The 13269-nt window shown below is 47.4% G+C and overlaps 1 protein-coding gene across 3 annotated transcripts in view; it reads left to right on the forward strand.

Annotated features, from left to right (window-relative positions):
- The first annotated feature begins 193 nt into the window (after positions 1 to 193).
- The window catches only part of LOC147034428 (retinoic acid receptor RXR-alpha-B-like), a 66468-nt gene continuing 53392 nt past the window's right edge, over positions 194 to 13269 (forward strand). The window contains exons 1-2 of one of the 3 annotated variants that reach the window (XM_085883054.1): positions 217 to 364; positions 12415 to 12512. The gene's annotated coding sequence lies outside the window, so the exon portion shown is untranslated. Of the gene's footprint in view, positions 365 to 12414; positions 12513 to 13269 lie in introns of all 3 variants that reach the window. The other 2 variants (XM_085883034.1, XM_085883063.1) reach the window with 2 other exon arrangements.

Here is a 13269-nt window from a genome sequence, read left to right on the forward strand (position 1 = left end):
TTGAAAATTGGCCTTTTGGGGCTCGGACCCAGGCCCAACGCCCGTTCATTTCAGCTACACAGCCCCTCCTACTATTATATATATATATATATATAGCCCCGCCCACTGATATAAATAACTCCTCCCACCTGCTATTTTTACATAGCACCTCCCTGCTACTTTGCATAACTCCTCCCACTATTGCATCATAGCCCTTCCTTCACCGCTTCTCTCTGCTCTCTCGTCTCCACCCATCATCTCTTCCCCCCCCTCCCCTCCTCTACCCGCCTCCATATCCACCCAATCTTCTCTTCCACACTGGCCTTTCTCATCCAGACTTCTCGTTGCCCCTGGAGCGGCCTCGAGCTTGAAACGTGCGATCGGGGTAAGGGTTTGCGCGACCCGGTAGTCTCTGGCGAGCCCATGCGGCGTTGGGTGAGGGGAGCGTACGTGGGGGTTCGGACCCCGCACTCGCTTGAAAGCGAGGCCCGGTCAAGCTAGGCCCAAAGGGAGGGGGCTTTCGGACACCTCGCTTTATTCGAGCCTTAAACACCATCGACGTGTCCGTCAGCTCCTCTGTGTCCGTCTGTTTATCCGTCTCTATGTGTGTGTGCGTCCAAGTCCGCTGAGACATCGACGTGTGTACGGGCTTCAGGGAGCGCCATCCTGTCCTTCGCCTTCCCGTCCGTCTGTCCTTGCTTTGTCCGCCAGTCCTGTCATCCACATTCGGCACTGGTTCCATTTGTGCTTGCCGTTGCACTTTTACATCGGTATTTAAATCAACAAATGAGTTTTTAATCGAGCAATGGATATTATGAAACACGCATCCCGGCGCTTTACGCATACACCGCCCATAAATGCGGGTGCCTTCGTACCGGAACTCCTCCTTTTCCTTTGTGTTTTTATTATAGAATTAAAAAAAATTTCGGGGTACATCATATGAATTATTAATCTGGTGGCGTTATGACGTGGTGTACTTGCCTTTGCACTTTAACATCGATATTTAAGTCAACAAATCAGTTTTTAATCGAGCAATGGACGTGATGATACCACGCATCCCGGCGCTTTACGCATACACCGCCCATAAATGTGGGTGCCTTCATACCGGAACTCCCCCCTCCTTTCTTTTCTGTTTTTATTATATAATTTAAAATATAGCGTACATAATATGAATTGTTAATCTGGTGGCGTTGTGACGTGGTATACTTGCCTTTTGAGCCGTCTCGTCGTCCCCATTCCAAATGGAAAAAGGATTCGACTACAAATAGTCACTTAGGTGATTCGTCGACGGTTTATTACATCACCCAGGACGCTGTCCTCTCAGGCGGGACGTTTAAGCCGGCTATCGAGGCTGCTCGCAGTTGCTTGTGGATGTTGAACCTCCACGGCAACTTCCGAAAATGGTAGGCCAGTGTGTGACGGTGCCTTTCCAAATCGCAAATTGCCATCCTGGTTGGTCGCCTTGGCGGCACCCTGACGTGGAGAAGCGAGTGACCAGTCGGGGCTACATCTCTATCGAGTGCAGCCTGTGGCTGCTGGTTACATCATTGGTTGGGACGCGGCTATGCCGCTGATGCAGTGTCCCCCTTACCAGTACACTGGTGCTCATTTTGCCGACCTCGGAAGGATGACAGGCTGAGTCAACCTCCTGGTGAATATTAATTCAGCGGCCCAACGAGGCTTGAACTCAGGACCCAAGGATCCCAAGCCGCCACCCTCACCACTAAGCCAACACCAGGCTACATTACAAGCTGTGCCACGCTAACAAGGTGTCATGAGTGCCCTGATGTCCCCAACGTGTAATATGGGATGACCGACTGACTGATCCATTGGTAAGGATCGTGCAATTTAGGGTGAACAATCGCTGGAGAGAATGAACCGGGCGTAGTGGCGTGCGCCTGTAATCCGGCTACTCGGAGGCTTGGGTTGGAGGATCGCTTGAGGACGGGGTCTCTGCACTGGGCAGGGTGTAGAGCAGCCCGGAATCATGGCAAAACCCAAATCCTGATCCCTGTGTCGTAAGAGGTGAGACCAGGGTTGCGTCAGGAAGGGCATCCGGCATAAAACCTGTGCCAAATCAGTATGCGGATCATAACGGATGATCCGCTGTGGCGACCCCTAACGGGAGCAGCCGAAAGATGAACAACAATCGCTGGAGAGAATGAGTCTCAGGATTGCAGGTAACCTCGTGGAGTTTGTTTAATTTTTGCTGCAATATCAGGAAAGGTTGGATCCAACTATTAAATGAAGTACAACTCTGGTGCATTGCAAATGGGAAAGGTCCCCTCGCGATACTCTCTTTATGGGAGGGAGTGGGGATGTTGGGCTGATATTTCTCCCCCCCCCCACCCACTAATGCCAGCTTATTTACATTTACTTTTTGTTGGGTGACTTGACTGCATGACTGACTTTCACAATGCAAGGACTTTATATCATCTGTTCCACTACACCCCACTACCTGGCAAATCCGGAGAGGGTGGAGATGCTGGATGTATAATGAAGTCCCAGTCAGAGATGCATTGGCCTCTTGGACAAGCCTTTGAGTCAAACGCCTGCTCTTGTTCAGAAGCCACGGTTTAACGCACATTGTCCCCGCTAAAGGCTATCCTGCTTCGTACGTGAACACCTTACTCGCACAGCAACAAGATATGCATTTGTCTCCGTTTTGTTGGAATGCAAGGAGTTACGAGGTAACGAGATGTGGACTACGCATGATGAAGGATTGACGTATGCTCATGCAGTGCTGCTTCGATCATGTCTTCTCCAATTTGTCACAGAAGATGATCAAAAGTTTTGTGAACTGCTCCTTTGGTTATAATTCATACAACCTGGGTTTAAGGTCATGTGCCAAGTGATCAAAAAAATTTTTTTTTTTTTTAAAGCTCCTGAAAGCATCTGGATTGAATTACACACACCCTTGGAACAAAACTTTGAGAACAGCAAAACCCTCACAACTTGGTCCATGAATTGTGATCCCCATACCAAAATGGAGGTGGATACTTCGAGCCTTGGGATGACTCCGTTCCACCTTCTGAAACCCGCATATGGAGATAACAACCAATGACACACATTATAATATCTCATTAAAAGTGAGCATCAAAAGGTTCTTGTTGCTGTTAATAATATAAAGGATAATATTTCGAAAAAGACAGCGAGAGAGGGCGATGGTGGGAGCTATTTGCCAACGTTTTAAGCTTTTGCGCACAAATACATTTGGGATATTTCAATTAGAAATGCACTAATGGCCCCCATATTGAGCATCTCTACAAATGTTGTGTTTTTCTTTTCCAAAATGAGATCTTTCATGAATAACCCAAAAGTTTTAGCCCGAACACCCCCATATTTTGGAAATTTTGACTCCTTAGGTAGAGGTAGCTCAAGGTCAATAAAAATGTATCTTGTTGTTTGGACTATTGCAGCAGCTGAACTTTCAGAAATAGATCATGTCTTCACAAACTTCTTGTGCTGCTTGACAATTTTGTATGGATCTCAAACCTAAAAAGGATATCATTACATTTGGATAGGAGTTCCAATGCCATTCTCGGGCAAATCCCACGAAACCTCAATTGTGACACATTGAAGGGATACTGCAGCACCTGCAGCATCTCCTCAACTTGTTGAGAAATCGACTTCCACTGTTCATCAATTATTTTCAATCACAAGAAGAGTCGGCAACTTTAATGACAATGTTCTCAGATGAATAGGTCAGGTCAGGTATGGGAGCATGCGCCGGAGCAGCGCGTCGCTAGGTCCGCTTTCCGCCTCCGTCCACTCCAGGGGCCTCCGTCTGGCCACCCCCCAGGCAAATGCTCGGCGCATCCCCATCTCCTTGAGATGCTGATCAACCTGCTGCAACCATGAGGTACATGGTCGGCCCATCTTCCACTCACGAGGCTCCCTCGCTGAGAGAATCTGGTGAGCAGGATCAGTGTCAGGAAAATGAGCCACAGGTCCATACAGCCGCAGCTGACACTCATGGACTATGCAGGGAACAAATCTCATTTGAGTCTCTCTCAGCAACCGCTCGTTGAACACAAAGTCTGACCAGTGATAGCCAAGGATTCTCCAAAGAGTCCTGGGACCAAAGGAATTAAGTCTCCCTCTGAGATCCCTGGTCAGAGTCCAAGTCTGGCACCGGCAGCGCCACACCCCATGATCCAGTGAATCCATGACTCCTCAGGCCCAACCCAGACGACTGTTGACCTCTGGCTCACATACACCAGAGACATGAATATCACTGCCAAGGTAAATGAATCTCTCCATGACCTCGACATCCTTGCCACAAACAGCAACAGACAGGATAGTAGCATCCAAGATGTCATTGAAAGCCTCGATCTTAGTTTTGACCCAGGAAACCCACAATCTCAGCGGCTCCGACTCCTCTTTCAGCACTCCGAGGGCCCCCAAAAGTATATCGAGAGTCTCTGCAAAGATGACTGTGTCATATGCAAAATCAAGGTCAGAGATCTTGACATTCCCAAACGATGCACAGCAGCTTGATCTCTCTGACATCCTCCCCAGAATCCAGTTCATACAAGTGCTGAAAAGCATGGGGGCCAGTACACACCCTTGACGAACTCCAGTAACAACTGGAAATAAGTCAGAGGTGGTATCACCACATCTCGCAGCACTCTCAGTACCAGAGTAGAGTTCAGACATCAGATCGATCAGTTTTCGTGGCACCCCACAAAGACCAAGAATCCTTCAGAGGGCATTCTGATTAACTGAATCAAACGCTTTGCAGAGATCAACATAGGCTGCAAGCAGCCCCTGCCGAAACTCTCGTCTGTGTTCGGTGAGGTCCCGAAGAGCAAGGATACGGTCAATCGTTGACCTCTTTGGTGTAAAGCCTGACTGCTCTGGATGCTGGTGCGCAAGCACATGGTGGCGAACCCGATCAATAATTTTCCAAGCAAAACCTTGCCCGGCACTAAGAGCAGCATCACCCCTCGGTAGTTGTTGCAGTCTTGGCGAACACCTTTCCATTTCCAGAGAGGGACAACAATGCTCCTCTTCCAGTCATTTGGGATGATGCCTGTGTTCCAGGCAAAGCACAGAACTGCATGCAACGACACGAGTACAGCATTTCCACCAGCCTTGAGAAGTTCAGTATGGATGCCACAGATCCCAAGAGCTTTACCCATTTCAACCGGTTCACCGCAGCCTGTGTTTCCACAAACGAAGGTGGACTACAGTTGATTGGAGGGTCAGCAACAGGGATTGTGACACCCCTGACAACCAACTCGACAGCTGGTGGATCAGCCTGTTACAGCCGCTCAAAGTAGCCTGCCCAGTGGGCCTTCACTTCAAACTCCTCCGTCAAGAGCCCACCACCCTCTGCTCTAACTGCAGTACACCGAGGGATGGGCTTGGAGGAATGCAATGGGTGAATTCCCCTGGAAGCAGGACGAGAATCACTTGACCACAGTTGATGCTCAACCCCCTCACAGATTCCTTGCACATTGGCCTCCTTGTCCACCCTGAGTGCACATCCAGTTTTATGCTTCAGCTCTGCCATTCAGCCTGGCCTTGAGGCTCTGGTCAATGGTATCTAGTGTCCCCTGAGAGACAAAATTCTTCTTCGACTGATGGTGAGTTCCAAGACATCCACCGGGAACATCAAGGACGGTGGTCTTGAAGGACTCCACAACTCTTCAGAATCCCCGAAAGCACCCAAATTCCCCAAATCCCCACTTAGCCTGTTCACAAACTCCTCAGATACCCTCTCATCCTTGAGCTTGCCAACATCCAGCCTTGGCTGGGATGGTACCATTCTCCTGGATTTGAGCTGCAACTTCAGAGTTGTTACAAAAAGCCTGTGGTCAGTATTGAGGAACGAAGCACTCCGGTAGACCCTGCAGTTCTGGATCATCCTCCAGCAACCATCAACGAGGACATGGTCAATCTCCTTTGCCACACCGCCAACGCTGGAATACCAAGTCCAGCGATGAGCTTGTGGGCGCTGAAACCATGAACCAGCCACCCTCAGTCCATGAATTCTTGCAAAGTCAAGAAACTTAGTGCTATTCTGGTTCACAGGTCCAGACCCATGTGTACCAAGACATGTCTCATAACCATCCCTATCAGTTCCAGTCAATGCATTGAAATCCCTCCAAGACTCGAATATCTCGCCTGTGGCACTGATCAACCACAGACTCGAGCGTGGCATGGAATGCGTCCTTCACGGTGAGATCACTTGCCTCAGTCGGAGCGTTTTCAGAGACCAGGGAAATGACATCCAAGGAGTGACGAATACTTCGTCTCATAATACACTCGTTGACCAGTGTTACCTCAATTATCATTGGAGTCAGCTTATTGGACACATCTCCAGAAACTCATTGGGCATGGTAACCATCAGTGACCAGAGTGACCAGAGTGATATTAGGTGTAACCACCCACCATGATCTCGCCACAGTCCGGTCTCCGAACCTCAGAGAGTGCTGCAATACCGATGTCCAACCACTTGAGCTCAGATGATAACAGAGACAGGTGATCATCCTCTCTTCGGGATAGGACACTCCAGACACCCACCCGAAGGGACCGCATCAGGTTAACCCAAGGAGACGTCGTCTGGTGGACAACACCTCAACTCCACCCCGACACATATTTCCGCAATCTGACCCGGGGAGGTTACCCAGTGGTTTCCCTCCTATCATCAAAGATTGGGGGTTCCGAAGGCTTTGCCCAAATCCCGTCATCCGGTCAGCTGCCCTGCGAAGGGCAGCTGCACAGGAGTGGGTTTTCAGACTTTTTAAAAATGCTTTTAGAATGTTTTGCAGAATGAAGGGTTTTACGGTGGCCGGAGTGCAAATCCTGCCACCAACCTCCTAAAAAAAAAAGTAACCCAACTGCAGAAGGACGTCCGCAGACACAGTTGGGCACAAGATATGGATGGCCGTCGGCTCACAAGGAGCTCCTCTGCCCTTTGACAGGTTTTGTTTTTCATCCTGCTGGGTGTCCATATCATATACACTCCTCACCAAGAAACTTGGAAGGGGAGACGGTTTAGTTGCCGACAACCCGACCATGGAACACGTTAGTACAGGTTTACACGGTACCTGTAGCAAGTCACAGATCTAATCTGACGTGACTTGACAATGTTCCCAGATGAACAGGTCACGACAGGAATGGAAGCATGCATCGGAGCAGCGCGTCTCTGCGTTCACTTTCCGCCAGTATTCCAGGGGCATCCATCTGTCCATCCCCCAGGCAGATGCCTGGCCTATCCCCATCTCCTTGAGATGCTGATCAACCTGCTTTAACCACGAGGAATGTGGTCGGCCTATTGGCCTCTTCCACTCACGAGGCTCCCTCGGTGAGAGAATCTGGTGAGCAGGATCAGGATCAGGAAAACGAGCCACATGTCCATACAGCCGCAGTTGACGCTCACACTCAATTATTTTTACATTGCAGCAGCACTACCTTCAGAAATAGTTCATATGTCTTCACAAACTTTGCTGTGCTGCTTGACAACTTTGTATGGATCGCAAACCTATAAGGGATATCATTACATTTGGATAGGAATTTCAATGCCACTCATGGGCAAATCCCACCAAACCTCAATTATGACACATTGAAGGGATACTGTTGCACCTGTACCATCTCCTCAACTTGTTGAGAAATCAACTTCCACTGTTCACCAATTATTTTCAATCTCAAGAACAGTCGACAACTTGAATGACGATGTTCCCAGATGAACAGATTATATTCATACTTGTGATAGAATGGCTACCTTCCCCACCCCCAACCACCCGAAACATACTCTTGTCTTTCAGCCAATATGTGAGAGAGAAACCAGTTACGCACACTTCGTTGATTTATAGGTGCTGGAAATTTGGTTTCGGGTTTTTTTTCTTTTCCTTCACCAAATATATTGTTGTGGACCTGGTGTCATGGTGGAACCACGAGGGAGAGGCTGTTTCAGGTTCCTCTCCAATCTCACTGGGAATCACAGGCCGTCGCACAATAACTTTGTGTCGCAGCAGGTTGCTAGTTGACCGCGAACGCCAATAACTTGACCACTTGGCTTAGGGTCCTCCGACTAACAACTGTTTACCGAAGGACATGTGACCCTATCGGGGAATCGTGCCCTCGGTACATTCTTGCATTATTTAGGTTACCTACCGGATCAGCTGCAGCCAAGCGGAGCTGCCAAGTACATTCAGGCTATTTAACAGATTATTGGGGGGACAAACGCCCGGCTAAGCTAGGTAGCGGGCCGTGCCAGACCAATTGAGGAAACGACAAAAACGAGCTTGGAACATTTCAAACAACCACTTTTATTTAAACCAGGATGCGAGCAAAGTTATCTGGCACGATCATGGGATTTATTACAAATGTACAGTAGGGAAAGCAAGGAATTATTGGGGTGCGGCAAAAGGCAAATAATATTTACAAAAGAAGACACATTGCAGAGTAATCCTGAAAATTCTTCTATAGTCTTAACTTATGTTACGAGAGGCGACCACGCGCACGCACGCGCGCGCGCCCACACACAACACACGCACATGCACGCACGCACGCACGCACACACACACACCCCCGAGGAAATTTAGAGATAGCCCAGGGAGATAGAAACAGTTGAGGATTAACGACCTCTCAATATCTGGCGAGGCTGGCAGACATGCGCAGCCCAGAACGCTTAGGAAAGGGGAGGAGGGAGAAATACTGAGGGTGTCTGGGGTGCGTGTTTGAGAACTGCAAGTGTAATGTGACGTGGGGTGCGGTGTAGTGTAAGAGGAAGAATGTGAGGTGCAGGTCAGTTCAGTTCATTCTTGGGTTTTGAGAAAAGAACAGTTGGTTGGGCATGCCTGCATTGATTGCTCTTTTGCATCCACAGTAGACAGCTAGATGGTAGAAGAAAGATGCGTGAGAGAAAAGATTCTATCGTAAATCATGTCAGAGTCTGTATGTATGAATGTCGCTGCAGGATGCAACCTAAATGAGTGCCATGGAAGCAGTCCTGGCTAGCAGCAGCAAGGCGTGACCTCCCCGGTGAGGTCCGATGTCTGGCGATATTCTCTCCTGCGATGCTCTTAAAGATCTCTCCAGCTCTGTCCCCGGTGATGCTCTCTGCTCTGTCCCCAGTGATACTCTCTTCTAAATGAACTGCATTCATCCCTTTTATGAGCCCCGGACTCGGAGAGGAGCCAAACATCGGATCAAAAGAAGCTCAAATGAAATTGAGCTCCCCTATTGGTCCATAGTGCCGTAGCCAGGCCCCAAAGGCGAAAAATGCCTCAGTCACCGGCCAACAGGGGCACGCGTAACTGCTTCTGACTTTTACATGGGACCGTGGTTTTTGTCGCCGCTCTCTCGACCCGAACGTGCGCTGGCCTTCATTCAAGTGCATGATTTTAGGGAAATCCCTGTACTACCAGTATGTCTTTAAACGAGCTGAAGCACATGTTTGCGCTTTGAGTTATGCCCCAAAATAACCCAACCTTTGTCTCCTCAGCATCCTTCAAAGCTGTGGTAAGTGTTCGATGAGTATGAGACAGTTGTAGAGTAGCAGGAGCACATTGTGGCGTTTGTAGTGAAGTAGCAGTACATTGTGACGTTGTGGGGAAGAGATTGAAGTTCCTTGTAATGAGATTATGAGTAATGGTCGCATTTGTAATGGAAAATGTAAGCGTGGGTTGTGGGGATTTTTAGTCGTCGTACGAAGCGGTTGTGGTGAGCGTGGTCTAATTTGGTGCGCGGAATGAAGATCTGAGGTGAAATGGCAGTTGAGAATTGGCGCGCAGTTTTGGATGGAAAATTGACGCTCAAATGCGAATATGGAGCTCGTGACACGCTTGCTTGGTTACTATTGTCTTTACTGATTTGCGTGCGTGCTTGCTTGCGTGTTTCATGTGAGAGAAATAGGTGTAGCCAAGAACTGTAGAGTGGAAAAACTGCGAGGGTTGAAGCTTAAAGAGGTCGAAGAAGTCTAACTGAAGGAGTCCCACACAACGCATCTCTCCCCTTAACCCACTAGTAACTAGACATATGGAAAGGACTAACTAATACACATACCATTGAAATAACTGCCTTGGGAACTGTGGGAAGTATGTTGTGTGCCATTGCCTTGGAGGCATGTGGTTTTACAGAGCCACAACTATATATATATATATATATATCAAGGGAAGTACGGTAACAAATGGTGAATGGACCTTAGGGGAAACCCATCCCCCCTCTCTCCAGGATGCGGTTGCAAACGTCAATCATCGACGAACTCTGCTCCAGCCAATGGGAGCTCGAGGTGAAGATGATGAGCCGACCAATGGGCGTTCGGATCAACCGTGACGTCATTACGGTTGAACCAATCAGTGTCTACCTTATTGAGACCTGCATATAAAGCACGCGCCTTCATTTACTCCTTTGCACTTGCTGTGATTTTTACCCTGAAGAGTACAACACGAAAAGCTTCGATCACTATGATGTCGTGTTTGTTTGTATCCATATTAAAGTTCTGTAGTACCAAACATCTGTGTATATATATATATATATATATATATATATATATATATATATATATATATATATATATATATATATATATATATATATATATTTTACACACACACACTCACACACTCACACACTCACACACTCACACACACACACACTCACACACTCACACACTCACACACTCACACACTCACACACTCAGTATACAAAACATGAGGAACACCTGCTGTTTCCATGAAATAGACTAATCAGGTGAATCCAGGTGAAAGCTATTATCTCATTGATTTCACCTGTTAAAATCACTTTAATCAGTGTTGATGAATAGTGTAGTAGATCGTAGAAAAATCGTGCAAATTATGATACAAGCATCAAATTTGGCATTTCTGTTCTACAGGGCTTTCTGATCAAATCTGCCCGATTGGCCATTTGAAAATCCAAATTTTGAAACATTTGGATTTTCAAATGGCCAATCAGGCAGATTTGATTAGAATCCCCTGGAGAATAAATGTGCCAAATTTGATGCTTGTATCATCATTTGCACGATTCCTCTCAAAAATTGCTGTTATCTGCCCCACTAGCAGGGGAGGAGACAGGTTAAAGAAGGATTTTTAAGCCTTAAGACTATTGAGACATGGATTGTGTATGTGTGCCATTCAGAGGGTGAGTGGGCAAGAAAAACGATTTATGTGCCTTTGAACGGGGTATCGAAGTAGGTTCAAGGCGCATCAGCAGTTTGAGTGTGTCAAGAACTGCAACGCTGCTGGGTTTTTCACGCTTGACAGTTTTCCGTTTGTATCAAGAATGGTCCATCACCCAAAGGACATCCAGCCAATGGCAGGCCATTAGTTGAAAACGGCTCATTGATGAAAGAGGCCAAAGGTGGCTGACACGAATTGTGCAGAGCAACAGACAGGCTACAGTTAGTCAACTGACAGTCCAGTACAACATCGGTGCAGAAAGACCCATAAAATATTGCACAACTCATCGTATCTTTTTACGAATGGGCTATGGCAGCCGACGACCATAAAGAGTTCCACTTCTTTAAGCAAAAAACGAGAACCTGCGGCTGCAGTGGGCTAAGGAACGAGAGCACTGAACACTGGAGGATTGTAAAAACATTACCTGGTCGGATGAATCCCAGTTCCTGCTGTTTCATGCTGATGGGAGGATTAGGGTATGAAGAAAACCACATGAATACATGCATCCATCATGCTGTTAGTCGACGTTTCAGGCTGGTTGGCGGTGATGGTGTGGGGTGTGTTTTCATGGCACACATTGGGCCCCTTGATTTTAGTGGAGCATCAATTGAATACCACAGGATATTTGAATGTCATTGCCAATCAGATGCATCCCTACCTGGCAGCAGTGTATCCATCTGCGAATGGATTTCTTCAGCAGGATAATACCCCATGGCACAAGGCTAGGATTGTCCAGGAATGGTTCCACGAACATGACAGTGAATTCAGCTTACTGCAGTGGCCTGCCCAGTCACCAGATCTCAATCCAATTGAGCATCTGTCGGATGAGATGGAACGAGCTATTCGGAGTAGATATCCACTACCAGCTAACTTCGTACAACTGTGGGAAGCATTGGAGTCATCATGGGACAACATCCCTGTGGAACGCTTTCAACGCCTTGTGGAGTCCATGCCCCCAACGAATTGAGGCTGCTCTGAGGGCAAAAGAGGGTGCAACTCAATATTGGGAAGGTATTCTTAATCGTTTGTACACTGAGTGTATATAAACCAAAAATTCCCTATTTTTTTCATTTACAAGCAACTAGTTGCATCAAAATGACATTTTTACTGCACATGTGTAGTTGGATTATGTTTATTTTTCAGGTACTAAAATCAGGATGTGGAATATGACCTGGATTTTATGGCTCGATGTTTTACAAAGATAGCGCACTTTCCTTTGAGCTGTCGGGTCCGGGTTTGATTCCTGACCCGACTATAAACTGTCGGATATTATGTGCTTTTCCAGGAAGGGCATCACAACATGCACTATCTCTTGAGCCAGGTATTCCGTCTGCTCGCATTACCTGGGAGACGTTAAAGATTCAAGTCTTTTGCAAAGAGTAGGTGAGTCATTTCTGGCATCCTGGTGAAATTACAAATCCCTGCAAAATTGGCTCCAGTAGTAGTAGTAGTAGTACAGTGTAATTAACCATCACTAACTTCCAGTCGCACAACTCGGTGCTTCCTGAGCATACTATAGTTTGGATTTTAATGTAAAGCTGGCTGGCCTACTTGATCATATATTTGGACATGTCAATCTTTCTAAGTCTTTTGTATTCTTTTTTTTTTGTATACAATGTCAAGGCTCGTGTAAGAGCAAACACACAGAACGTATAACAAAGGGAGCAGGAGACAAGAGGGATGGGAGAGGGAAGCACAAAACTGTGGGGAACAGAGACATGAGGAGATCTGTGGAAGGGAGAGGGATGGGGCGGGGTACATGGGGAATACAAGATGGACACTACAGGGACTTTGAGGAAGGAAAGCTGGGAATATGAAGAAGATGGGTTGGATGGATTAATGGGGGTAGAAAAGATCATGGTTTTGGATGGGGGAAGACAGATTGTGGTGAACAGCTGTTTTGATGACCTGGAGGGAAGAGTGGGGTTGAAGACTGTGGGAGTTTGTTCCAGAGGTGGGGAAAAGAGGAACGAAAGAGTGAAGGTGAGCAGTGATTCTTGATTTTGGTAGTTTTACCAGAAGGGGGTTGCTGGTGGACCTTGAGCACCCTGCGGAAACAAGGGGAAGACAGATCACAGACAGAGCTGGAGGTGGGGGGGGGGGGGCGAGGGCAGAGAGGTGATGGTAGAAGACAGAAAGG

This window comes from Eptatretus burgeri, chromosome 1 (assembly GCF_056783735.1).
Source record: "Eptatretus burgeri isolate ZD-2024b chromosome 1, Ebu_testis_v1, whole genome shotgun sequence".
Taxonomy (NCBI): Eukaryota; Metazoa; Chordata; class Myxini; order Myxiniformes; family Myxinidae; genus Eptatretus; species Eptatretus burgeri.